This window comes from Podarcis cretensis (genome assembly GCF_951804945.1).
Source record: "Podarcis cretensis genome assembly, chromosome: 12".
In the NCBI taxonomy this organism is placed as follows: domain Eukaryota; kingdom Metazoa; phylum Chordata; class Lepidosauria; order Squamata; family Lacertidae; genus Podarcis; species Podarcis cretensis.
This window is the reverse complement of record NC_137181.1, coordinates 55255346-55280439: the sequence shown is the minus strand read 5'-3', so window position 1 is coordinate 55280439 and position 25094 is coordinate 55255346. Positions and strand designations below refer to the sequence as shown.

General features: G+C 44.0%; 1 protein-coding gene and 2 long non-coding RNA genes across 6 annotated transcripts in view; 2 read left to right on the top strand and 1 right to left on the bottom strand.

The window, feature by feature from the left end:
• LOC307199701 overlaps nt 1-25094 on the bottom strand; it is a 401509-nt gene that overhangs the window by 71461 nt on the left and 304954 nt on the right. The gene's annotated exons all lie outside the window — the stretch shown is intronic.
• PDE1C (phosphodiesterase 1C) overlaps nt 1-25094 on the top strand; it is a 280403-nt gene that overhangs the window by 183480 nt on the left and 71829 nt on the right. The window lies entirely within an intron of this gene.
• LOC307200104 lies at nt 19802-20764 on the top strand. Its single transcript, XR_013832324.1, has 2 exons — nt 19802-20160; nt 20260-20764. It is a non-coding gene; the product is annotated as an uncharacterized lncRNA (long non-coding RNA).

Sequence of the window (25094 nt, the reverse complement as noted above, 5' to 3'; positions counted from 1 at the left end):
ATGAATTATTCTTTTTTTTCTTTTTCTTTTTTTGGATTATTCTTATTGTTAATGGGAGGTGGCACTGTCCCCCTCTTTTCTTCCCTTATATTTGCAATCAAGTTTTTTAAAAACAAAAACAACATGTTTTTGAATCATGCATTTGTGAAATCTCGTTTACCAAAATCCAGGCTTTCCCTCAATTCAAATCAAGGTCACAGCCCAAGGCTGGTAGTTGTTCCATTTTCTCTCTCTTTACCAAACTCATTTGATTTCAGAAATGTTCTTCCTAGACTAAGGCCCTCCTTGCCTCGCCGCTCAAGCAAGTCCCGGAATATGCATCGTGCTGCTTTGCTTGTGAGTCGGATGCAGTTCGGTAATGGGAAATACTTCGTTATTATTTTTATTTTTCTAAATAAAACACATTTAATCCTTGGAGCCATTTAGCATCTGGAAAGCAACTTGTTAAAAACATAAAGCACTTCTAATCCTGTGAGCTGCTCAGAGGCTAAAAGAGAAGCATTCCCCCTATAGCATGATTAAGTCACATCTGGGGAAATGAACTTTGATGGGGGTGCAATGCCCAGGCATTCAAGGCCTTTTATCCTTCTTGGATGCTCATACTGGTAGCTGAGGAGGCAGGCCTTTGTCTGAACAATTCTGTTATCCCTATAGAATAGCACCAGATTTTCCCTCGGTCCTTTTGCAATTTCCAGATCATTATGGAGCTAGGGATCACCGACTAACCCAGGACATTTTTCACTCTCGCCAGAATAAGCTACTGGCAAAATCTAGACTCATTAATCTGTCTTTATTAAGACTAGAACTGCATTGTGATAAAGTGTTCTCTTTCAAATAACTCTGGCTCTGTGCGAAAGCGTTCGTTGAAACCTGGTGGTAATTTTCTCTCCCATCTGCTTAATAGTGATAGGTAGGAACACCAGTAAGTAGGTTGGTATAACCTAGGGAGTTGGTCCAGTGTCGGATTTATGTATAAGCTAAACAAGCTATAGCTTAGGGCCCCGCTCTCTTGGGCCCCCCCAAAAAAAATTTAAATAAAAAAACTGGATGTACATTTCCAACATATAAGATAAAAAACAAATAAAATAAAACCTACATACAGCAACAGTGTTTTGTGTTGTGTAGGCACCTATTTGTTATGTGCAAATGGCTTTAGATACCTGTTAGGTCCATAAATTACCATATAGCATATATTCAACACAAAAAACAGTGACAATTTGTTGTTGACAAAGGACAGCTAGACATGTAAAGGGCCCCATTACCTTCAGTAGCTTAGGGTCCCGTCCAACCTAAATCTGGCCCTGATTGTGACATTACTTTACTTGTTGATACAATTTAGCCAGTTCACACTAGCACGGGTGCCAACTATGGGGGCCCTTGGGCACCCACAAAAAATTGAGCTCTGAGGCCCTGTGAAACCTTGGAAGTGACGTCAGAAGCCCTGCCAGGTCTCCGACGCAACTTCTGGTAGAAACTAGAAGTTGCATGAGACCTCGGAGGCCCTGCAACGTCTCACACGCTGATGTAATGTGACACCATGATGTCACGACATCACGTTATGTCGCAGGTGCCATTGGGCATCCATAATCTGGGGCCCAAGTTGGCGCTCCTGCACACAAGCATGTACATCTCTTGATTTCATGGCACATCTAGTTTAGGAGCAAAGGAGGCATGAGTGACATGTCTCATGTAAAGCAGAGGAACTGTAAGCTTCTTACATGTCAAGGTACACATTCAGCCATATTTGTACATGATCCATAGTGTCAGGCAACTTTTAAAAAACATGTCTGGCACTTAAACTAGGATTGTGAGAACCACCTTTTCTGTAGTTTAAGAACAGTTTCCAGCAGTTTTGAAGAACCTGATAAAATAGTCTCTTTTTTTCATACTTTGTGCTCTGTTTTGTTTGCCAGCAACTGCTTGGGGAATGTTGCCCTACCTCAGCCCCAGGCAAAAGTCTTGTCTTCATATTAACGGGTATTCCATTTTACTTTATAGAGGTGATGTTAAATAGCCTGCAAAAAGTAGTTTTTAGAAATGTCTTGTTCTGGTTACTAATTCAATCAGAGGTTTCTATATCCTCATTTATCCAGCCATAGACAATCTGGCCAGAAATTCAATTAGCAAGCATTCGTTTCATTAGTAAAGAGGCCTTTTCTTTTTGAAAGATTTAAGGTCAAGTACGATGGCAATATTACTACCTTATACAGTCATACCTCGAGTTGAATGTGCTTCGGTTTGAGCGTGTTCGAGTTGTGCTCCGCGGCAACCCGGAAGTAACGAAGCATGTTACTTCCAGGTTTCGCCGCTTGTGCATGCGCAGACGCTCAAAATGACGTCACGTGCATGCGCAGAAGTGGCCAAAAGCGACACGCACTTGTGCAGACATGCCGTCGCTAGTTATGTTTGCTTCTAGATGCGAACGGGGCTCTGGAATGGATCCCGTTTGTATCTAGAGGTACCACTGTATTGAAAGCTGGGACCTAAGGAGGCTGTGCCAGTTGCATGTGTAGTGGTTTTGAGCTACTTTCGAAGGATGGCTGTGCTTCAGTTCACATATTGTTTGGGAAAGTGCAGATTTGATTTCAGTTTTAATAATAATAATAATAATAATAATAATAATAATAATAATTTATTTATACCCCGCCCTCCCCAGCCAATGCTGGGCTCAGGGCAGCTAACAAGCAATAAAATTAAAACAAGTTGAATGAATACAACTTAAAAATAAGATTAAAATACAATGCCATTCCCGGCATCCGGAGGGGGGGTTGTGGCCTCACGCCCCATTCTCACCCTCGCGGGGCTGGCTGCAGCCCCGCGAGACCTAGGGAATCCTGGGATCATTAGTATTCATCATTCACCGCGCCAGCCAATCAGCTGGTGGCGGGGGTGGGACTTGTAAGGGGCATTTAAGGTCGGGGCAGCCCATGCTCGCCCCTTTCTTTTCTTTCAGCAGCTCGTCCGAAACCTATGGAGGCTAGGGCCTAAAGTGCGCTCCCGAGCGGTAACCCCTCGGGGAGCGCCTAGGGATGTGCATCTCGGGGGCTCCCCCTGTTGGTGCTTAACCCTTCCCGGTTATACCGGTTAGTCTGATAGGGCCAATGCCTAAAGCCAATACCACTCTTATCTGTAATCAGTAAAGTTATGGCCATTTTTCGCCCATTAACCTAAATTCTGGTCCTGTGTCTTTATTTATTCCATTCTGTGGGAGAGGGCGGGAATAGCCACGCAACATTAAAACACTGAAACATTAAAATGCAGCCTGAATTGAAAGTCTCCTCCATCCCTATCTTATCTCGACGCCACTTTACCTGTGCCTGAATCACTTCCCATTTATGAATCTCATCCTCTTCATTAGAATATTTGCAAAGTTCAAACAGAAATCCCTTAATTCAGCTGTGCTACACAATGTCCTTCAAACCACACCAGTGCTGCCTCACATTGTCTCTGTGTGGACATAGAGCAGGCACAGTGCTGGATTTATGTATAAGCTAAACAAGCTATAGCTTAGGCCCCACTCTCTTGCCCCCCCCCCCAAAGAAAAAAGTGGATGTACATTTCCAAAATATAAGATAAAAAACAAATAAAATAAAACCTACATACAGCAACAGTGTTTTGTGTTGTGTATCGACCTATTAGGTCCAAAAATTACCATACAGCATATATTCAACACCAAAAAACAGCAACAATTTGTTGTTGACAAAGGACAGCTGGACATATAAAGGGCCCCATTACCTTCAGTAGCTGTTGTTGTTTAGTCGTCTTAGTCATGTTTGACTCTCCATGACCCCATGAACCAGAGCATGCCTTGGAAACTCTCACTTTCTTCTCAAAGCTTCTCCTTTTTGATGTCCATGGAGTTTTCTTGGCAAAATACTGGAGTGGTTTGCCAGTTCCTTCTCCAGGTGCATCACATTTAGTCAAAACTCTCGGCTATGGGGGCTTCCGGGTCGGCGCCATTGCCGAATGGCGGACTCCCTCCGAGCTCCGGAGGGAGTCGGCTGGGTAGGGGTCGGGTCCTGCCATGCCGGCGACGCGGGGACCCTCAAAAACCATGGGCGGAGATGCCCATGGACTTGGTGACTCGGCGGGCACCGTTTGCGCCCCCCCCGACCCGCAAAGGAGCCTTTTTAAAGGCTGCGGAGCGGGTGACGGGGGGGGGTGGTGGTGCTGTGAGTCCAATGCTTCCCCTGCCCAGCGAAGCCGCATGCCATTCGGCGGAGAGCAACGACTTCTTCTTTGAAAATTTCGGATTTGGACTAAAAGGAACAACCCATGAGTAAATTGATTGGACTTAAAAGGGAAATTTGATATTTGAATTTGGAGCGAGCGGGGGGAGTGCAAAAAGGAAGTCCGCCCCCCCCCTGTTGTAGATGGCTCAACGCAAGGATTTGACAACTAAGATCGAGAGATGAACTTGTTTACCTGAGAAAAATTTTTAACTTCACGAAGGGAAATTACAATAATTGTGCTGGAGGAGAAGACTGATTTGTGGGAACTAAAATGCAACCCCCCCCCCCCGGGAACCGGGAACGATCCGCTATGAGAGACTGGTGAAGAGACACAGAAACTTTGACAGCTGTCAAAGTAGCTGTCAAAGCAGGAAAATAAAAGAGAACTTTGTTACGATGGCTTTGCTGGTCAGATTTGTTACAATTTGGACATAAATTATTGGAAATAAAGGCAACAAGTTATTTGACTTTTGGGTCTGATTTTGAAAGAAATTAAGTTACCATATTCCCTCTAGAGGGAGGCTGGGACATTGCAACAGTAGCAGCAAGTGGAAAAATACTATGAATTTGAGCAGGATCTGTTATCTCTTGGGAAAGCTGCAAAAACGAAGCATTATTTTGTCTACAGAGGTTTCTATACTAAAGGAGACAATGGATTTATCTATTGAAGAAAGGAAGGGACTTGACGCAAGTTATGTTCCTGAATAACAAAAGCCTCTGTGGAGAACAAGAAGTTTCTGAATTAGAAGGTTTCTGCAGCAGAACAGGAAAAAGCAACCTGAGGAATAAGAGCTGGACCAAATTTGAAGCCGGAGTATTTGGAACATCCAGACTTTAAAAGGACCAAGAAATAGAATTTAAGTTAGACTCTTAAACATAGAAGTCTGGATGGAAGAACAATGACTTTTTCTGAGAGTTTTTTCGAGATTGGACTTTCTGAAATTAAAAGCTATCAAAAGACGGCAAAGTGGAGTTGAGATATAGACGTGGATACACCAGGCTAGCAGTAGACAATGGATGAACTTTGGGGATTGGAACCGGGGAATGGGGGGGGGGAATTTGGAATCCAAAGGCTGTAAAAATATATATTATTTCCTTCTTTTCTTTTTTCATGTTTGTTGTTTGAAAATAGGGGAATTCGTGGAAGGGAAATGGGGTCGATCTTAGGGAATTATATAAAATATAAGGAGAAATGGTTCATTAAGATAAATAAGATAAATTAATTTGGAATAAATGGGTTATTTAAAATTACAAATAAGGTTTTAAAATTTGTGGTAAGAATCTGTGGAATCAATTTAAGGGAAATGGAATACAAGAGGGGGAGGGGGGGAAAGTCTGGGAAAGATGCCACTGAAACCAAGTGTAAATCGTATTTGTTTTTTCTTTCTTTCTTGCTATCTTTCCTTTTTATTCTGGAAAATTTTTAATAAATATTATTTAAAAAAAACAAAAAACTCTCGGCTATGACCTGTCCGTCTTGGGTGACCCTGCACGGCATAGCTCATAGCTTCTTGAAGTTATTCTAGGCAGTGATCCATGAAGGGGTTCAGTAGCTGAGGGCCTCATCAAACCAAAATCCGGCCCTGAGCAGGCAACACCATGTCTAGGCTACCACATTGTGGTCTGAAGGAATTTCTTACTGCTTTTCCTTCTATGTATGACTTTCTTTTGGCCCCTGGGACCAGAGCCCCTTTACCCAGAGCTGAAGTGAAACAAGAAATGTGTCCTGATTTATGGAAGCTTGAACTGGGTTGGGTAATAAATCCATAAAATCAATTTCTTGTCCGCTCTGAAGAATAAGCCACTTCTTTTCCTCTGGCATAGCCAGACAGAGCAGATGTAACCCAAATGAAATATTGCTCTTAATTAAGCATCACTAATGTACCCGGGTTTTGCAGTGGATAAAGTAGATGGTGAAATCGGTGAGTGTGCCAGTATTTGGAGAATGCATCATCTTCAGCCCAGCATTTGACACCTGAAGATTTGTCAGTTAATGTTTGGCAATGTCCGACAATTGACATGCAGCAGCATCCGGTATCTGAGAGGATCTGTCATGCAGGAGTCAGTGTTCAACAATACATGCCAGTTAAGGAGGTTAAGAGCTAGCTGCTCTTAAGCCCCATGAAAATCAACGTACCTGTCATGAATTAAATGTAAATCCAGTTGTTTTCAATGGAAGCTAAAAGCACTGAACACTTAGCAAATTTTTGAAATGTTATTATGTTGCTGCAGGAAACAGAAGTAAGTCCCACTGAGTTTAGTGGGGCTTACTCCCAGGCAAGTGGGTATATTTATCGTTAAGGTAAAGGGACCCCTGACCATTAGGTCCAGTCGTGGCCGACTCTGGGGTTGCGGCACTCATCTCGCTTTATTGGCCAAGGGAGCTGGCGTACAGCTTCCGGGTCATGTGGCCAGCATGACTAAGCCGCTTCTGGCAAAACCAGAGCAGCACACGGAAACGCCGTTTACCTCCCCGCCAGAGCGGTACCTATTTATCTACTTGCACTTTGACGTGCTTTCGAACTGCTAGGCTGGCAGGAGCAGGGACCAAGCAAAGGGAGCTCACTCCATCACGGGGATTTGAACCACCGACTTTCTGATCAGCAAGTCCTAGGCTCTGTGGTTTAACCCACAGCGCCACCCACGTCCCTATACATGGGAATAAATCACATTGATTTCAGTGGAGATGCACTGTTACCCTGGATGCAAGCCAGGGTAACAACTTCACTACTTCTGATGGCAGATTTTACAGTGTTTTCATTTTCATTTTTCCTGTATTGGCTTTTGTGCTAATTTTTGTGTCTCTCTGTTCTAATTCATTGCATTACAGGTTTTATCTTTTTTTAAAAAGATTTTTGAATTGCCCTGTGTGTGGTACATTTGCATTTGACGGGTAGGATGTAAATAAAAAACCCCAAAGAAATAAGAAAATGAAAAATACACATCTACAGCATCAAGCATGCAGAGATCAATATCTGACTGTATATGACATGTACGTAAAGTAACAATCAGCTTTTGACAGCATATATAGGAACTGATTTAGATTAATATATTTTATATGAGCTTGGTTCATCAAAAAGTTTTAAAAATCTGATTTAAAAATTTCATTTCAGCTCTAATAAATGTTATAAGGAGCAGGTTATACCTTCAGGTGAAGAAAATTAATTAAAGTAGGTTTGCTGTGCAGACATGCCAGTGTTTGTCTTTTATTTAGTAAAGTGAAACAGATCTAAGCATGCTTAATGCCACTGAAATCTACAAACCTAAGTGCTCTTAACTTTGTTCTGAATTGTGACCAGTATCTTTAAAAGAACTAGTAACTGGATGCAAAAGTAGGGATTAAAATTATGCACTGAAATATTAAAATAATTGATTTTGGTGTGGTGTGGCATGTTTTCTAGAAAAGAACACAAGGAATGCATTATGTATGTATATGTATGAAATAGGTAAAGGTAAAGGGGCCCCTGACCATTAGGTCCAGCCATGGACGACTCTGGGGTTGCGACGCTCATCTCGCTTTATTGGCCGAGGGAGTCGGCGTACAGCTTCCGGGTCATGTGGCCAGCATGACTAAGCCGCTTCTGGCGAACCAGAGCAGCGCACGGAAACGCCGTTTACCTTCCCGTCGGAGCGGTCCCTATTTATCTACTTGCACTTTGACGTGCTTTTGAACTGCTAGGTTGGCAGGAGCAGGGACCGAGCAACGGGAGCTCACCCCGTCGCGGGGATTCGAACCGCCGACCTTCTGATCAACAAGCCTTAGGCTCTGTGGTTTAACCCACAGCGCCACCCGCGTCCCATATGTATGAAATAGCTTCACACATAATGATAGACTAGCTGAATGCAACGCTTCTGGCATGCAGTTATCCTTCGGGGAACTCTGTGCTGTGAAATGCAGACAGAAGGTTTATTTGTCCTAGTTTTTATTTTCACTCAGTAGGGTCAATCCTAAAAGACTATGACAAACATGGGGATTAGTAGAGGATTTCCCTTGGCACATGGTCACATTAGATCGCTCTCCTCCCAAATTGGTGTCCCCTCCTGCCCCCTCACTGCCCTATTGCTCTGCAAACATGTTTTCTACATAAGGTTTGATTGTTTTGCCCTGTCAGCTTCTCTGTGCAATTTAAAATTCTGATCCTTCTCCTGTTTTGTAAAAGCAACAAGTACGAATTCAACCAAATCTCCAAATCTCATCCTAGGAACTATATGTGTGGCCAGTGCTTTTTCCTGAAAAAAAAAATGTTCAAGGGTACTCTCATTTTCCTACTCATATTGAAATACTGCCCCACAATGAGGCCAAACTTAGATTCACAAAATATTTAGGGGTATACGTACCCCTCCATCCCACCAGAAAAAAAAGCATTGTGTGTGGCTACTTCTTCTGATGAAAAAAAGAGCAGTGTTTAGAAGGACAAACCAAACCAATGTATTGGTTGGAATAATGGACTAGGACCAGAGAGACCCTGGTTCAAATAATCAGTTAGCAATTCATCAAATCAGTTCCTTAGAGAAAAGCTGGGAAATAAAGTCAATAATAAAAATATAATATAACATAATATAATATTTGTGTTGTTATAATTGTGGCAGTCAACATTATTTATTTATTTGCTCTATCCCCCAGAATTTCTAAGCAGCATAGATACAGATTTTTAGAAACCTGTTGGCTGAAATAAAAGAACATTAATCATAAACACAGAGAACTTCTTTAAAATGCCTGCTGGAATAGAAAAAAAATAGTTAATGAGCTGGGTGCCTGCAAATTCTCATCTTTTCATCTTCCAACATCCATTTACCATTACCAGATCTAAGTTGGGGGACCAAGTTTATGGCTTTGAAGGATTTTAGAAGTATTTCTAGTCCATTTTCAGAACTTTATTCACTAGTATAAGCTGAGGTCCTCTACAAGTTATGAAGGCTCTGCCAACGATTGTTTCAGGTCACTGGTGTAAATCCATTGCTCTTTGCATCCAAAAAAAACCTATGCATTGCCAGAGGGTGTTGCTGGGAGCCAGAAAGGAAGCTTTCTGTGGGCTCCTGCAAAAGTGCCCAGAACCAGTAACTGTTACAGGCTTCTGAACCAAAGTGGGCTGTTCAGCAGCTGCAGTATGAACCAGTGTCGATTCCAGTGGTGTAGCGTGGGTTGTCAGCACCCGGGGCAAGGCAAGTAATTTGTGCCCCCTAACCCGTGGATTTGCGCCCCCTAACCCGTGGATTTGCGCCCCCTAACCCATGGATTTGCGCCCCCTAACCCTAACCCCCAGATGTTGCGCCCGGTGCGGCCGGGCCCCCCTGCACCCCCCACGCTACGTCACTGGTCGATTCTTAGTTCATTCGGCAACGTTCAGATGTTATGTTCCCTCCAATCTCTTCTGTGGAGTATGAAGCTCAGCATTCGGCATTTTTTTGGACAAAGCAGGATGAGAGCCAAGCCACTCCAATTCCATTTCCCCCTTTTGCTGGGGAAAGCAGGTGTCAAGTTTCTATTTGGCACTGCATTTTGTATTATCATGGCTGTCCAACTCTGCATACATATTTTTATGTGTCAGATGCACAGGTGGAACTGCTTCCGCAATCTGCTTCCAGTAGTAGCCTGGCCTGGCCGAGTTCCAGTAATAAACTGTGCGCTACGTGACAGATCTATATCAAAAAGGACAACTGATAGCTTCTTGGTTAGAGAAAAAGGAGTGGAAGCTTTTGAGTTTGTGCTGTCATTATCTGGTTTTTGGCACTGCTTTAAAATGCACTTCTTTCTCCCAGACCTCTGGGGGAAATGGATTTGTTGAGGTCTATCAGCTGTATTGATATTTTCTAGTTTTCATGTTTGTAAGCTGCTCTGGGATCTTAACAGAAATGGAGGTGATAAACAGCGGCAACAATATTTGTCATGGCAGTTGAGTCAGAAAGATATGCATAAAAGGTAAAGGGACCCCTGACCATTAGGTCAGGGTCCCTGACCATTAGGGTCCAGCTCATCTCGCTTTATTGGCCAAGGGAGCCGGCGTACAGCTTCTGGGTCATGTGGCCAGCATGAGTAAGCTGCTTCTGGCGAAACCAGAGCAGCGCACAGAAACGCCATTTACCTTCCCGCCGGAGTGGTACCTATTTATCTACTTGCACTTTGACGTGCTTTCGAACTGCTAGGTTGGCAGCAGCAGGGACCGAGCAACGGGAGCTCACCCCGTCGGGGGGATTTGAACCGCCAACCTTCTGATCGGCAAGCCCTAGGCTCTGTGGTTTAACCCACAGCGCCACCCGCGTCCCTAACAATATTTGTCATGGCAATTGAGTCAGAAAGATATGCATAGCGTGCATTATTTTCTATACTAGCATTTGTTGGCATGGCAAAGAAATGTCGCACCGCCCTTCATATCAGTTGCTGAAAATAGGAAATGTACAGTACTAAAATTCATTGGGTTGATTCGCCCCTCCTAATTTCACAGTTAAGCAGAATCCATGGATAATTTCCACATCAGATATGCCTGCCGCCAGGGCAAATTTAATTCACACATCTCTTAATCTGCCCTTACTTTTCTCTGCAAGTAAGCAGATGTCATCTTATTTGATAATAACACTCATATATTAAGACTAATTTGATATAGCTGGCCACCGATGCTAACAGCAATTTATCTTGTTGAATATTTGCTGGCAGAACAAGGAGCAATGTTTTGTGTGCAGGGGTCATTGAACACACTTTTTAATAATAGTAATAGTAATAATAATTCTTTGGAATTATTCTCTGGGTGGGTGGGATTTTCGTGCTGGTCTGGGACAAGTTGTTTAGGTGGATGGGCGCCATTCTGTGGTACCAGAATGCAGATTACACGCAGGTACATGCAGTAGACACAGTTGGTAAGGCCCTGTGTAGCTGAGCCCCCAACTCCACCCCAAGTTCTTAGTATAAACCATGGATGGAAGCTGCAGGAGGGCCAACATGAAATACTGATGTGGGAGGATTCTAGATAAGACTGCCCAGTCTACCGATTGCACTACAATGGAATGTTGGTTCTCAAACACCTTGGTTTCCAAACACCGAAAACCCGGAAGTGTGTGTTCCGGTTTTCAAATGTTTTTTGGAAGCCGAACGTCCGATGCGGCTCTCGACTATTGTTTCCAGGGCTCCTGCACCAATCAGAAGCCACGCCTTGGTTTTCGAACATTTCGGAAGTCAAACAGACTTCTGGAACAGAAGGCCTTCTTGGTAGTGGCACCTGCCTTGTGGAACGCCCTCCCATCAGGTGTCATCCCATCAGATGTCAAAGAGATAAGCAACTATCTGACATTCAGAAGACAGCCTCCCAGAGTGGCTGGGGAAACCCAGCCAGATGAGCGGGGTGCAAATAAATTATTATTATTATTATTATTATTATTATTATTATTATTATTATTTAAGTTTGAGAACCAAGGTACCACTGTATTTGGTACTTTTGGTTTTGCTATTTATTTTGCGTTTTTGAGGCTTTTTCAGTTAATTTGTTTTTGTGGCTGTGTGGAACCCAATTCAGCTGATTGATTGATTGTGTGACTGCGGAAATGGATAAAAGTCCCCCCTCCAAACAATGACTATCATCAGAGCAAGTAAGAAAAACTAAATAAATTTAATTTTCATCATCTACAATACCTGTCTTATTTATTTTATAGTACAGTACATTGATTATTGCTTTCATTTTATGGATCAGTAGTCTCATTAGAGAGTAAAATTCATGTTAAATTGCTGTTTTAGGGGTTGTTTTTAAAGGTCTGGAACGGATTAATCCATTTTGCATTACTTTCTATGGGAAAGCGTGCCTTGGTTTTGGAACGCTTTGGTTTTGGAATGGAATTCCAAACGGATTAAGTTTGAGAACCAAGGTGCCATTGTACTGCCTTCAAGAAAGCAATCACCCCAGTAGCCTTCTCCCTGGCCTCCCATGCAACAGCCGTGTCAACTGCCACCTTAATGTCCAAAGTGAGCAGAAGCAGACAGAGCTTGCCTCCCATTGGCTGACTGATTGCTAGCCAGCGGGAGTCACCACCTTCTGCTTTCAAGGTGGTGGCTGACAGCTCACTGAGGTCTTTGAGGGCTGTGCTGACCTTTAAAGTCCTAAACGGCCTCGGCCCAGTATACCTAAAGGAGCATCTCCACCTCCATCAATCTGCCTGGACACTGAGGTCCAGCACCGAGGGCCTTCTGGTGGTTCCCTCACTGTGAGAAGCTAAGCTACAGGGAACCAGGCAGAGGGCCTTCTCGGTAGTGGCGCCTGCCCTGTGGAATGCCCTCCCATCAGATGTCAAAGAGATAAACAACATTTAGAAGACATCTGAAAGCAGCCCTGTTTAGCGAAGTTTTTAATGTGTGACATTTTAATGTATTTTTAATCTTTGTTGGAAGCCGCCCAGAGTGGTTGGGGAAACCCAGCCAGATGGGCGGGGCACAAATAAATTATTATTATTATTATTATTATTATTATTATTATTGTATCATGGGGGCAAGTGAGTGAGGGAAGGTTTCTTTCCTTCTAGGAGTCAAGGGGCATTATAAATGGACCCATTGGCATCTTAGACCAAATAGGGATGGTATGGGTACTTGGTGCCCTCCTTGGCTGATCCTGTGGTTTCAAGTCTTTTTCTCCAACACCGCATCAAACGCTTTGGAGGAATGAGGGTGCTACATCCTGTTGATATAATTCTCCATTACTTAGTAAATGCCATTGAACTTAATAGGATTTACCTTGCCTAGCAAATGTGCGTAGCATTACAGCTGTGTTTTGCAACACACATACCATTTATACATTCCCATTATTTCAGTGGATCTTGCTTCCAATTTCAGTGTGTGAAGGATTGCAGCCTAAGGCATTTTACTGGTCCTTTAAATTGAGAAATCAAATATTTGGGCTACAGTCCAGTACGATCCACTAAAATCAAATACACCTAACATTGTTTTACAGTGGGCTCTGTGACCTCATAGTTATATATTGAAACTATTATGGCCAATGGCCATAGCTGGTCAGTATTAGAGGATTAGGGGAGGCAACCCGTTCCAGTCTTTGCAGTCCAAGAGGACTTTCAGTTCACTTATTCCCCTCTTCCAAAAACTGTATTTTTTTTCTTAAGAGAAAAGAATTGCTTTATTTCTTCCTTCCTCAAATGTTTTCATTGATTTGTTACCCAAAAAAGAGAAAAGTGTGAACATAAAACACACACACACACACACACACAGAGAAAACAGAATAAACAATGCAAACCATGAATTTCCCAGCCTGGAAGGACAAAAGGACAAAAATAGAGCACAGCTCCAAAGAGATAATGAAATATTAACTCATACAAAGGTTTCCTTCACAAATTATAAAGATATATACAAATAAAAGTATTCTCCTCCCATGAGTTCCATCAGTATTGAGAATAAAGTTTCTATATACAGTGGTACCTTGGGTTACATACGCTTCAGGTTACATACACTTCAGGTTACAGACTCTGCTAACCCAGAAATATTACCTCAGGTTAAGAACTTTGCTTCAGGATGAGAACAGAAATTGTGCTGCGGCGGCAGCAGGAGGCCCCCATTAGCTGAAGTGGTGCTTCAGGTTAAGAACGGACCTTCGGAATGAATTAAGTACAGTGGTACCTCGGGTTACATACACTTCAGGTTACAGACTCCGCTAACCCAGAAATAGTGCTTCAGGATAAGAACAGAAATCAGGCTCCGGTGGTGCGGCAGCAGCAGCAGGAGGCCCCTTTAGCTAAAGTGGTGCTTCAAGTTAAGAACAGTTTCAGGTTAAGAGCGGACCTCCGGAATGAATTAAGTACTTAACCTGAGGTACCACTGGTAGTCTTAAATGAGACACACATTTGCATATACTGGTGGCACCTCAATATTTAGTTTGCAAGATATATTTTCAAAAAGGACAATTTCCCCCACCCCGACTACATTTTCGGCACATTCTTGAAGCTGAATGGCTACAAGTTTTTAAGTCGCTTTCCCTTGCAGCATTGTGCAGAAATTAAACATGGTTTGTTTTAAAATAAAACTGCACAGATGAGGCAAGAAAACATATGAAGTACCACACAGAATCCATCCGGCCTTTGCTACGACTATTGATTTTCTATCCCCAGCCAGCCTTATGAAGGCAGGAGCCTGCCAACAATCGTTGCAAATTTGCTTCTGCTTCCTTCAAATATTTATACCTCGAGGCGCAAATTCAGTCTCCATCCAACAAAAAGCACCTTGCAGTTGCTACTGTTTAAGAGCGAACTGAATACCGTGGAAGCTGCAACTTTCTGTCTCATTCTTTGTGGTTTTCATTAATTAAATTAAACATTGGGGGGGGGGGGGTTTACAGAAGCAGCTTCAGTTAGGCAGAGCCACTTTTGCACTGGGATCTCAGCTTGCAGAACCTCTTATTGGCTTTCAAAAAAGATACTTCACAATTTGAGTCTCCCCAAATCCTCGTCATTGTCATTCGCATTCTCTGACTGGATCTCACGACACCCTTGCTTCTGAAAGGCCCTGCTGGATATCTGGTCCTGGGTCTATGCAATATCATGGATAGCTCAGCGGCGTAGCGTGGGTTGTCAGCACCCGGGGCAAGGCAAGTAATTTGCGCCCCTAACCTGCCGCCGCTGCCAGCTTCTTCTTGCTGCTGCCTGGGCTGGGGTATTTACGATAAGGTAGCCACAGCGGCGGCGGCGGGTCCGTGTCAGGTGATCTGAGGCGAGATGCTGCTGGCGCTGCCGCCCAAACGACGCCGCTTGCCCGGAGGAGGAGGAGGGCAGAGAGGCGAGGAAAATGCAACATGGCCCAGCAGCTGCAGCAGCAGTGACGGCGGGGCTGTGAGGAGGGGCTGCCTGGCGCGCCCTCTGTGGCCCTGACACGCGGGGACCGCGGCGAGCGCTGAGAGCCGCTGCCTGCCGGACGCCTTCAGCCCGGACGCACGCACAGCTCGTCGATTCCGCGAGACATGGGGCTCTGCTACAGCCTGCGCCCGAGGCTCTTTGGCGACTCCGGAGGCGGCAAGCGCCCCCCCCAGATGTTGCACCCGGTGCGGCCGGCCCCCCCTGCACCCCCCACGCTACGCCACTGGGATAGCTTGTATGCTACCATGCAGGTGGTGGAAAAAGAAGAAAACCGCCATACACACCAGTAGTTTTTCTTTTTTTGTGAAACGCTGGGCTGGCGTACATCCCGTAGCAAGGCCTGGGTCCCTACGAAAGCGTCCGTTCTCCGCAGGATGTTTTGAACAAAGCTCAATAATGCAAGGAAAATGTAGGCACTAACAAGCCGCAAATATAGTGACTTTTCCCCCCTGTTACTGTTCCCCCACCCCCCGTAAACAATTTATGGCAGTCAGAAATGCCAGGCGGCTGAAATATTCATTGGTGTTGTCATATTATGGGAAGAAGCAAAGATGAAAGCTAGATGCAGGGAAGTTGATTATCTTTGAAAATGGAATGTTACAAGCTGAGGGAAAGAATCTGTGGAAAGTGCCTGGCATGTTGTGTTATCTGTGCAGGAGTTAATCACATTAATCTTCTGCTTCATTAATACCGCTGGCAGGCTTTCATTAAAATAATTAGAATCTTGCGCATACCTGCCGATATCAGAAAACCCCTAAATCCTCGACATCATCTTTTCTGCCTTTCTTCATTCAGGTAGGGTTGAGAGAGACTCCTGTCTGAAATCCTAGATAGCTGCTTCCTGTCATTGTGGACGGTATTGGGCTTCCTATGTTCCTAGGATCCCCAGCTACTACAGTGGTGCCTCGCAAGACGAAATTAATCCGTTCCGTGAGTCTCTTCGTATAGCGGTTTTTTCGTCTTGCGAAGCAAGCCCATTGACAGCTTAGCGGATTAGCGCTATTAGCAGTTTAGCGGCTTTTGGAGGCTTTCAGCGGCTTATCAGCTTAGCGGATCAGCTGATAAGCGGCTTAGCTGCTTAGAAAAGGGGGGGGGGAGGGGAAAAACCCCGCAGGAACTCGCAAGACATTTTCGTCTTGCGAAGCAAGCCCATAGGGAAATTCGTTTTGTGAAGCGCCTCCAAAACGGAAAACCCTTTTGTCTAGCGGGTTTTCCGTCTTGCGAGGCGTTCGTCTTGCGGGGCACCACTGTAGTATATAGAGACATACTAGAATGAAGGACATGAAGGCACATCTCCACCCCCATCGTTCTGCCCGGACGCTGAGGTCCAGTGCCGAGGGCCTTCTGGTGGTTCCCTCCATAGCTGTCAACTTACAGATTTAAAAATAAGGGACCAGCAGCCAAAATAAGGGACCTGCAGCCTCACCTGTTCCAGGCACTCCAGTCTTCCTGTCCTCCTGCAGTCTGGTCAAACTCATGCTGGGTAGCTTCGAGAACACTGTCCAACCAACTTTGTAACCAGAGGTTCAACTGAATAGAATCTGAATCACATGCACCACAAGGCCTATGCAGCCTCAACTTAAGATGGCTCCCCGGCCTGGCTTTGCACTGCAAAGTTTGCAGCAGCACGTACAACAAAATGGCGTCCAGCATTCAAAAACCTCCTCAGCTTGCATTAACTAGCCACACACAAGGCATGCAAGCTTCACTCCCCAGTCGTTCTTAGACTTCTTATTGGGTGAGCAACACAGCCAAGCAACACAGTTGGAGCATTCCTCCTCCCTGGCCGGCAGGGAGGGAGGGAGCGGAGCTGCTTCATTTGAAATTTAAGGGACACCATTTAAGGGACATTTAAGGGACATCCTTCAATAAGGGACAGCAGCAGGACATGGCACTGGAATAAGGGACTGTCCCTTCAAATAAGGGACACTTGACAACTATGGTTCCCTCACTGCGAGAAGCAAAGCTACAGGGAACCAGGCAGAGGGCCTTCTCGGTAGTGGCGCCTACCCTGTGGAATGCCCTCCCATCAGATGTCAAAGCGATAAACAACTACCTGACATTCAGAAGACATCTTAAGACAGCCCTGTTCAGGGAAGTTTTTAATGTGTGACATTTTAGTATATTTTTTGTCTCTGTGGAAGCCGCCCAGAGTGGCTGGGGAAACCCAGCCAGATGGGCAGGGTACAAATAATAAATTATTATTATTATTATTATTATTATTATTATTATTATTATACTGCCTCTGATACTCTGGAGTAATATAGCCACCATGCCTAATTTGTTAATTCCCTTATAAAGTCGTCCAGGTTGGTGGCCATTACTATAACTTCCATAAACTTGGCATTGTGCAAATAAATATTCCCCTTTGCCTGTCCTGAATTTCCTAACTTTCAGGTTTATTAGATGAGTCCTGCTTTTAATATTATGAGAGAGACAGAATCTCTGCTCACTCTCGACTTCCTACACAAGATCTCATCACCACAATCCAGACTCCCCAGTGAAAGAATAGGTTAAGCGCTTTCAAATACATGATGTTCAGTTTCTGTAAGTTTTTTTTAAAAGCAAAGTTGAATCTTTGATTTTGTTCTAATTGCAGAGTAACAGGTTGTGTTCAAAGTGAGGTTAATTGGGTTCGCCATGCTGGAATGGCTATGTGGCTGGAATGGTTCATAGCTTTTTTTTTTGGGGGGGGGAGAATAAACAAACACAAGAGAGCCTTGTTGACACCTTAACATGGCAGACATTTTCATGGACTGGAATCCATTTTGTCAAATCAACGATGTGCAGAGAGAAAAGGCAATGTCAACAGGAAAGTCAAATGCCAATGAAATGCCAAAAGTACAATTTGTGACGATGCCCAGAAAATATTCAAAAAAATCTAAGGGGTTTTATGAACACTCAAGAAATTCCACTGCCTCGGTTTCCTGTACCCAGTGCCAGATTACCAAATAGGCAGAGAAGGCACCAGCCTATGGGCACCATGCCTTCTGAGGCCCTGCAATAATGGATCAAAATTATATTGATTTGATCTTGAAATAAAATCAGAATGAAGCTTTCTTAGTTCCATGTTATCCCACAAGCATATGTCCCAGAGATTTTGACAGTCTAGGGGCCTCCACAGGGTTAAATCTGGCACTGCCTGTACCCCCAGCCTTCCTGGCGGCAACTCCCACTGCTGTATGAAGTATGTTAAGTCCAAAGTTCAACAGTCAGGAAACACAGTCCAGACTCAGTCCCTAAGAGGTCTTGGAACATCCAAGCTGAGGTCCATCAACATGGGCATAATGAAATGCTGGGTAGAGTTAGAGCAGCCTTTCTCAATCTTTGGGTCCCCAGATGATGTTGGACTACAACTCCCATCATTTATAGATAGCAGGACCACAGTGGTCGGGGATGATGGGAGTTGTAGTCCACCAACATCTTGGGACCCAGGGTTGAGAAAGGCTGAGCTAGAGAATGTCACAGTGCTGCATTAATTCAGCCTTAGGTTTATTTTGGCATTGATCTCATGAACAGGCTTTTGAATTTAATATTTTTCTACTTGCATAAGTAAGCTATAGCAGCAAGAAGGAAGCCAATTCCCAATTCTCTAGCTTGTGGCTTAGTTGGAAAGAGTCCCTGTTTGTGTGCATGAAAAAGTATATGACCACAAACAGTAAGTTTGGGCCTTCATATTCTGATGAACCATTCTGCTAGCTGAGAATGAGGCTTGTGATCAACTGGTATCTCTGTTCATATTCATGATCTGATATGATTTTTAAAAAAATTAAAGCGGAACTGGAGTGTTTTGTCACTTTCTGTTTTGGCAGAATTCAGTGTTGTTGTTGTTTTTCCCCGAAAAATTGCCTGTTGTTGTTATTGATCTTTGGAGCACATTTTCATTGCTAGGTTGTCAGAAATTTCTGGCACTGTTTCTTAAGCAGCAAGCATCTAGCATCTACAGGTCCAGCATGCGCATTAAACGAAACAGATGGCGACTTGATTTACAACCCCACGGCAAGTGACAATATAATGTTTACTAATGACATTTAATAGGCACCCCACAAAAATACAGTTAATTGCATGCATGAAGTGGGCTGGGTTTGAGAAAGCACAAATTAGTTACTGCTGGGAATGCGCTGTGCAACGATGTGGAAATGGATACAACTTGTTTTCCTGTAGAATTCTTATTTTCCTGTACAATTCAAAAGCGTATGCTGCCCAAGCGCCGTAGCTGATAACATGTATATAACCTTGGCTTTGCAGAAGACTGTTGGGCTTCAGCAGACAGGCAGAAGGCAACTGGTCTTGGCAAGTCGTAACTGGTTGCTGTGCCAAGGTACTGATTCTGAAGGTGCTGCTTGAAGGGGGCATCTGCAGACACTACAGAAGCAGAATTTAAATAGGTTACCATGAAAGTCTAGGTTATATGTCTTTTAGCAAGTTGAACTTCTTGTGCTAAATAGGATGCCATCTTTCGTCATATGACTAATGCCTCAGTTTTACCACTTTTCATTGGTTAAGGAGACATTCCAACAGCAATTTCTCCAGCGCAGCCCCTCCTCGTGCTCCCTTCTCTCTTTCTCACTGTAATGGGCAAGAACCGGACTTCGCTTCACACTCCATCGTGACCCGAATACAGCTAGCCACAATCTTTCCCTCTCCCTCTCTCTTAACTTTTCTTCTCAGTCCATCGCTGCCGTTATGAGACGCCCAACAACCATTCCGCTCGACTAGCTGTTATCGCGATACCATCTCAGAGAATGGTGTTGCTTCAGCAGATGGAGAGTCATCTAGGAGACAAAGAAGCTGAGAAGACATGGCAAATACAAGAAGCTGATGCAGCTCGTAAAAGAAATGTAGCACTTTTAAATGAGGGGAAAAGCTACAGTCGAGAGACCACTTACTTCTGCACCCTGACATTGTTAATCTTGAGACTCTTTACTGGGCAAAAGTAGAAGAATCCATTCCTAAGTGGGAGCCATTTTTTTTAGGAAGAACACAAGCCCCTATTGGGGTTAGAAAAATCAAGCCAACAAAGCGAAACACAAGTCCCCCCAAGAGATAAACGAAAATCAGGTCTGTGGGAAGGATTTGCTCATTCTTCCAAATGGTGGGTTATTAAATGGTTCTTTAATTTTTTGTTGGATAAGCTACATGAATTCTGAATTGGCAATGAAGAGTTCTCCCTCATCAGCCTGTTTATCTACAGGAGAGTGACCTTTGTATCAAACATGGAAGACATCAAACATCAAGATGAAAACTCAGCCGTTCAACTGTTTAGTCAAGATGAGCAAATATGGAATCTTATCCTTCACTTTTATGAAGGAGAAGCATCTTTTCCCAATAATAAAAGTGGAAGCACATGCCAATCCGACTGCCCCATGAGAAGATTTGTTTCACGAGTAAGGCATGCATTTCCCATAATTTCGGCAAGCTGGGTTTAGCTGGTGGCTGGGGACTTAAACAGAACCCTGAGTGACAGAGGCTGAAGAAGAAACCCAAGGAATTTTAACATTCCCACATAATTTAACCATGCCCACCTCCCCAGTCATGTTTGGTCTATAGGCATATCTTATGTGGCTAAATATTGCTCTGCTCTCATACTGTATTTCAGTTTGGATCCAGCTGATGTAACAGGATTTAACAACAGGATTTTAGAATTTTCCAGCACTAAACTCAGCTTTGTGTTTGGGATAGATTCTCGATCAAAAGCATACAGCAATAAAAGGCCATATTAAACTTTAAAAAAAAAAGTCTATGTCATAGCGGGAGGGGGAAGCATCTTTATGGAGCTAATGAATATGTATAAAGGTTTTCACAGTCTCCCCACAAACATCTAGGCCTGGAGAGGCAGAACTTCTAGGTAAAACTATCCGCCTTCCAGCTAGGGCTGTCTTAAGCATATGTGGCATTGGGGTGCAAAGATCTGCCTGGCGCGTCCCCCCAGGTTGCCCAGTCCCAGGTGCGAAGGAGGGCGGAGCTGGCTGGCCACCTCAGCGTCTCACTGGCTCGGTCGCCCCCGAACTCATGGCGCAGAGCTGCCTGCAGCAGAAGAGCCCACGGCGGCACTCCAACTGATGGGTGGGCTCTGTTGGGATACTGCCGGGGAGACGGAGGCATCAGCTGGCTCTGGATAATCACCGGTCTCCCATGGAACAGCATCAGTCAATTAGCGACATGAGCCTCAGGTACGTTCCGAGACCCGTGCACACTCTGTCAGCAGAGGGTATAAATCACCCACAACGAAAAATGCAGACAGAGAGAGTTGTGCAAGCATTTTTACACCATTTATTCAGTGGGTTCAGGAACAAAGAAGACTGCTTGCCTTCGTGTCCAGCAAAACAATCTCTTAGCAAAAGCAACATACAGCGGACGTTCCCAGCAGTGTTGGGAGTAAACGGGTATGTGATACACAAACGTCATGCCTGTACCCTTTTAAGGTAGAATGGAACTATATCCTTTTTTTTTTTTTAATAATTTTTATTCATTTTTCAGACAGATAATAAAAACAGTATAGAACAATATAGCTTCAAAGTCATCATTTCATACCCTTCTTTCTTTTGACTTCCCCATACCTCCCCATCCCTGCATCCTTGTTTAATGGTTCTTTAGCAACCCTTAGGCCCATTGTCTTAATTCCCTTTCATAAAGTTTCCTTTAGTTTTTTTTTTAATTACTGCTGCAATTCTTTACCTCTTACCCCCTGACATCTTAACATTCCTCAATTTTACAATTGTTTTTAAGATATATTTTAAATTTCTTCCAGTCCTCTTCCACTGTCTCTTTCCCCTGGTCACGGATTCTGCCCGTCATCTCGGCCAGTCCCATAAAGTCGATCACCTTTGTTTGCCATTCTTCCAGAGTAGGTAGTTCTTGCATCTTCCAATACTTTGCCAGTAGAATTCTTGCTGCTGTGGTGGCATACATAAAGAAAATCCTATCCTTCTTTAACACCAATTGGCCAACCATGCCCAAGAGAAAAGCCTCTGGTTTCTTAGGAAAAGTCCACTTAAGGACCTTCTTAATTTCATTATAGATCATTTCCCAGAAAGCTTTAACCTTTGGGCAGGTCCACCAAAGGTGGTAGAAGGTGCCTTCAGTCTCATTACATTTCCAACACTTATTATTAGGCAAGTGGTAAATTTTTGCAAGCTTGACTGGGGTCATGTACCACCGATAGATCATTTTCATAATATTTTCTTTTAAAGCATTACATGCAGTAAATTTAATGCCGGTGGTCCATAACTGTTCCCAGTCAGCAAACATAATATCATGACCAATATCTTGTGCCCATTTAATCATTGCTGATTTCACCGAATGGAACTATATCCTAACAGGCTCTTCCCCGGACTCAACTCTCAGGCTCTCAGCCTGGCGCCCCTGAAAACCCATCACCCAGGTGCCCTGCACCCCTAGCACCTATGGGTAAGACGGCCCTGCTTCCCTGTACGAGTGCCAGTCCCTCTCTTTTGAGAAATAAATCCTTTGGCCTACTACCTTCCATAGACATTTAATGCAACAATTGTTAAGCATGTTTGCATGTAAGTTAAGCTTATCTAGTTCAGCACCACATGCACAAACACATTTGGGATCTTTAGATGTGCCCAGGCTAAAACCACATTCTGGGCTGAGGTAGGGGTGGAAGGGGTAATGAATTTTGACAGAACTAAAGAATTGATGACTTGTACATCCAGAGGCATAGGAAGGGGTGTGTGTGGGGGGGGGTGCAGACTGCCCCAGGTGTCATCCCTGAGGGGGTGACAAAATGGTACACCGTGGGCACAGCACTTACTGCGGGGCCTGGCCTGCAGCACACCTGAGCCATGTGTCTGTCCTGGAAGTGATGCGGGGACTCGGGGCCCTGTGTTGCCAGAAACAGCAGCGTGGGACTTTCATCTGCCAGGCAGACTCCATGGGCAGCTCACCAGGTGCCCCACTGGGTGGAATGCTACCCCGCCCCCACCCCTCCAGGTGCTGGAGCAGCTAGCTACGCCCCTGTGTACATCGGTGAACTTTTACATCCCACCAGACTTGTTTAGGTGTGCCCACTGTCACACAACATGGGGGAGGAAATGAACCTGACAGACCCAAGAATTTGATGGCCTGGCATCAGGGAACATCACCGGCCCTGAGATGGTTAGGTGGTATCAGTGTCATGAATTTTGACAGAAAGAAAGACAGAAATGGGGTTGTCTGGATATCAGCAAAGGTTATACCCGTGTTGAAATATGGCAAGACCAGAAAAATGATGTTCAGGAACCATCAAGAAAAGATCAGCTGAAGATATCAGAGGGAATAAGGGGAAATGAAGTTCCACCGGATTCAGGAGCCACCTTAGTATTGCTGTTTTGCATTAATGCAACCCTTATAGCTTGTGCCTCTAGATTCAAGCAACAAATGGGCTTTGGAGCTCATTAGTGTGAATAAGAACATATGTCACTCAGAAGAATATGAAAACTGGATTTAGTTGTTATCCTGAGCAGGGAGGCATGTGCTAGGCTTTCCAATTTTCACTAGGGACAACTTTGCTGCTTTCTGTATCTTGGGTTGCCAAATGTTGGGCTTGCCTGCTAACAGTAAGACTTTGGCAGTTGGCAGGCCTATCATGTATTCCTGCAGTCCAGCTGGATTCTGCCCAGATCCCTTTTCTTCTCTCTTTTCCTCATGATTGGATGCAAGAGATCAATGAGTGGAGGCTATTGAGAAGCAGACTTAATGGAATAAGCTAGGTGGGAATGCCATATTTAGCACAGCACATGGTGTCTGCGTTTTGCAATCTTGCACCACAGATATAAGGAGCCTGTTCCATAGTGAATCGTCATCCCCAGTGGAAACCTTATTACTATAGTGAGGAACACAATTCCATCACAAGGATATTCTGTATTCTTCCCATATTCCCATAATATTGAGGCCAAAACAGGTGTCCATGCACCTTACATACAGTATGTTGTTCAGAAGTTGTTCAGTGCACTTTCGCCGCTGAAAGTGGAAGGAAATATGTGTTGTAATATTGATGTATTACATGCTATTTATGAGTTATATGGTAGCTGTAATTTGTGTGTGTAAAGAAATACTTTCTACTGCAGAAATACAGCGACATACTTTTTTAAAAAGGGGCTTTAAAATAATATTATTACACAGCCATTTCATACTGCTTCAAAAGACTCAGGACATGATGGTTGGAAACTTGCTTTCAAATATCTTGAGGGATTTTGCGACAAATTAAAGCCTGGAAATCTGCCAGGCACCGTACTCCTGCAACGTAGAGATAAAGGGTTGCATCCATCTTTGGGCCTGAGTTGGTCATTATTTTCATTGGAGTTTTTCTGTTGGGTACCATTCATTCATTTTTCTGTTGGATACTTTTGGTGCATGCTCGACTTCCCAACCATGCTTAGGCATGTTTTGCCTTAGCACTGAACGCCTTGCTTATCACGGTCCCTTGTAACACTAAAAGAAACGTGTGTTTATAAAATTATCTGGAAGTAAATTCATGAAGCAGATATAAGGAAAAGGACATGCCAACACTTAGGCCTTTGAAGGCTTTCAATCGCTAGTGAGCCTGAACTTTTGCTTAACCACAGTGCATCTGCGCCCATTTGCCAGACCAAGCTGAAACACAGTAAAGACTTGTTGCAGTCATTTGAAAGAACTGCAGGCACAAAAATCTATGATTTATTCTGAGCGGCTTCACTCATGCTTTAAAAGCATTGATCACACAAAAGAGACAATGGCAGTCGACTCTCTTTCACTGAAGGCACGTGGCCACTTCCAGCACCTCTACCAGATAAGTCATAAATAACAAATGACAGACAAGTGCAACAACATTTTTTTGTGTATGTGAAGCACACGGTTCTATTCCGAAAGCCCTCTTCTTTTGCCAGATGATGGATGGACTGTGTGCCACATCTAATATCATATGATGGATGCTAGCGCTGCAGTGTTAGAGCTATTCATTCTGCCTGAATTGTATATGGATGTTTGAACACTGCAGAACAAATGTGCAGGGGTATGTTTAGCGAATTGAATCAAAGGCACAAAATA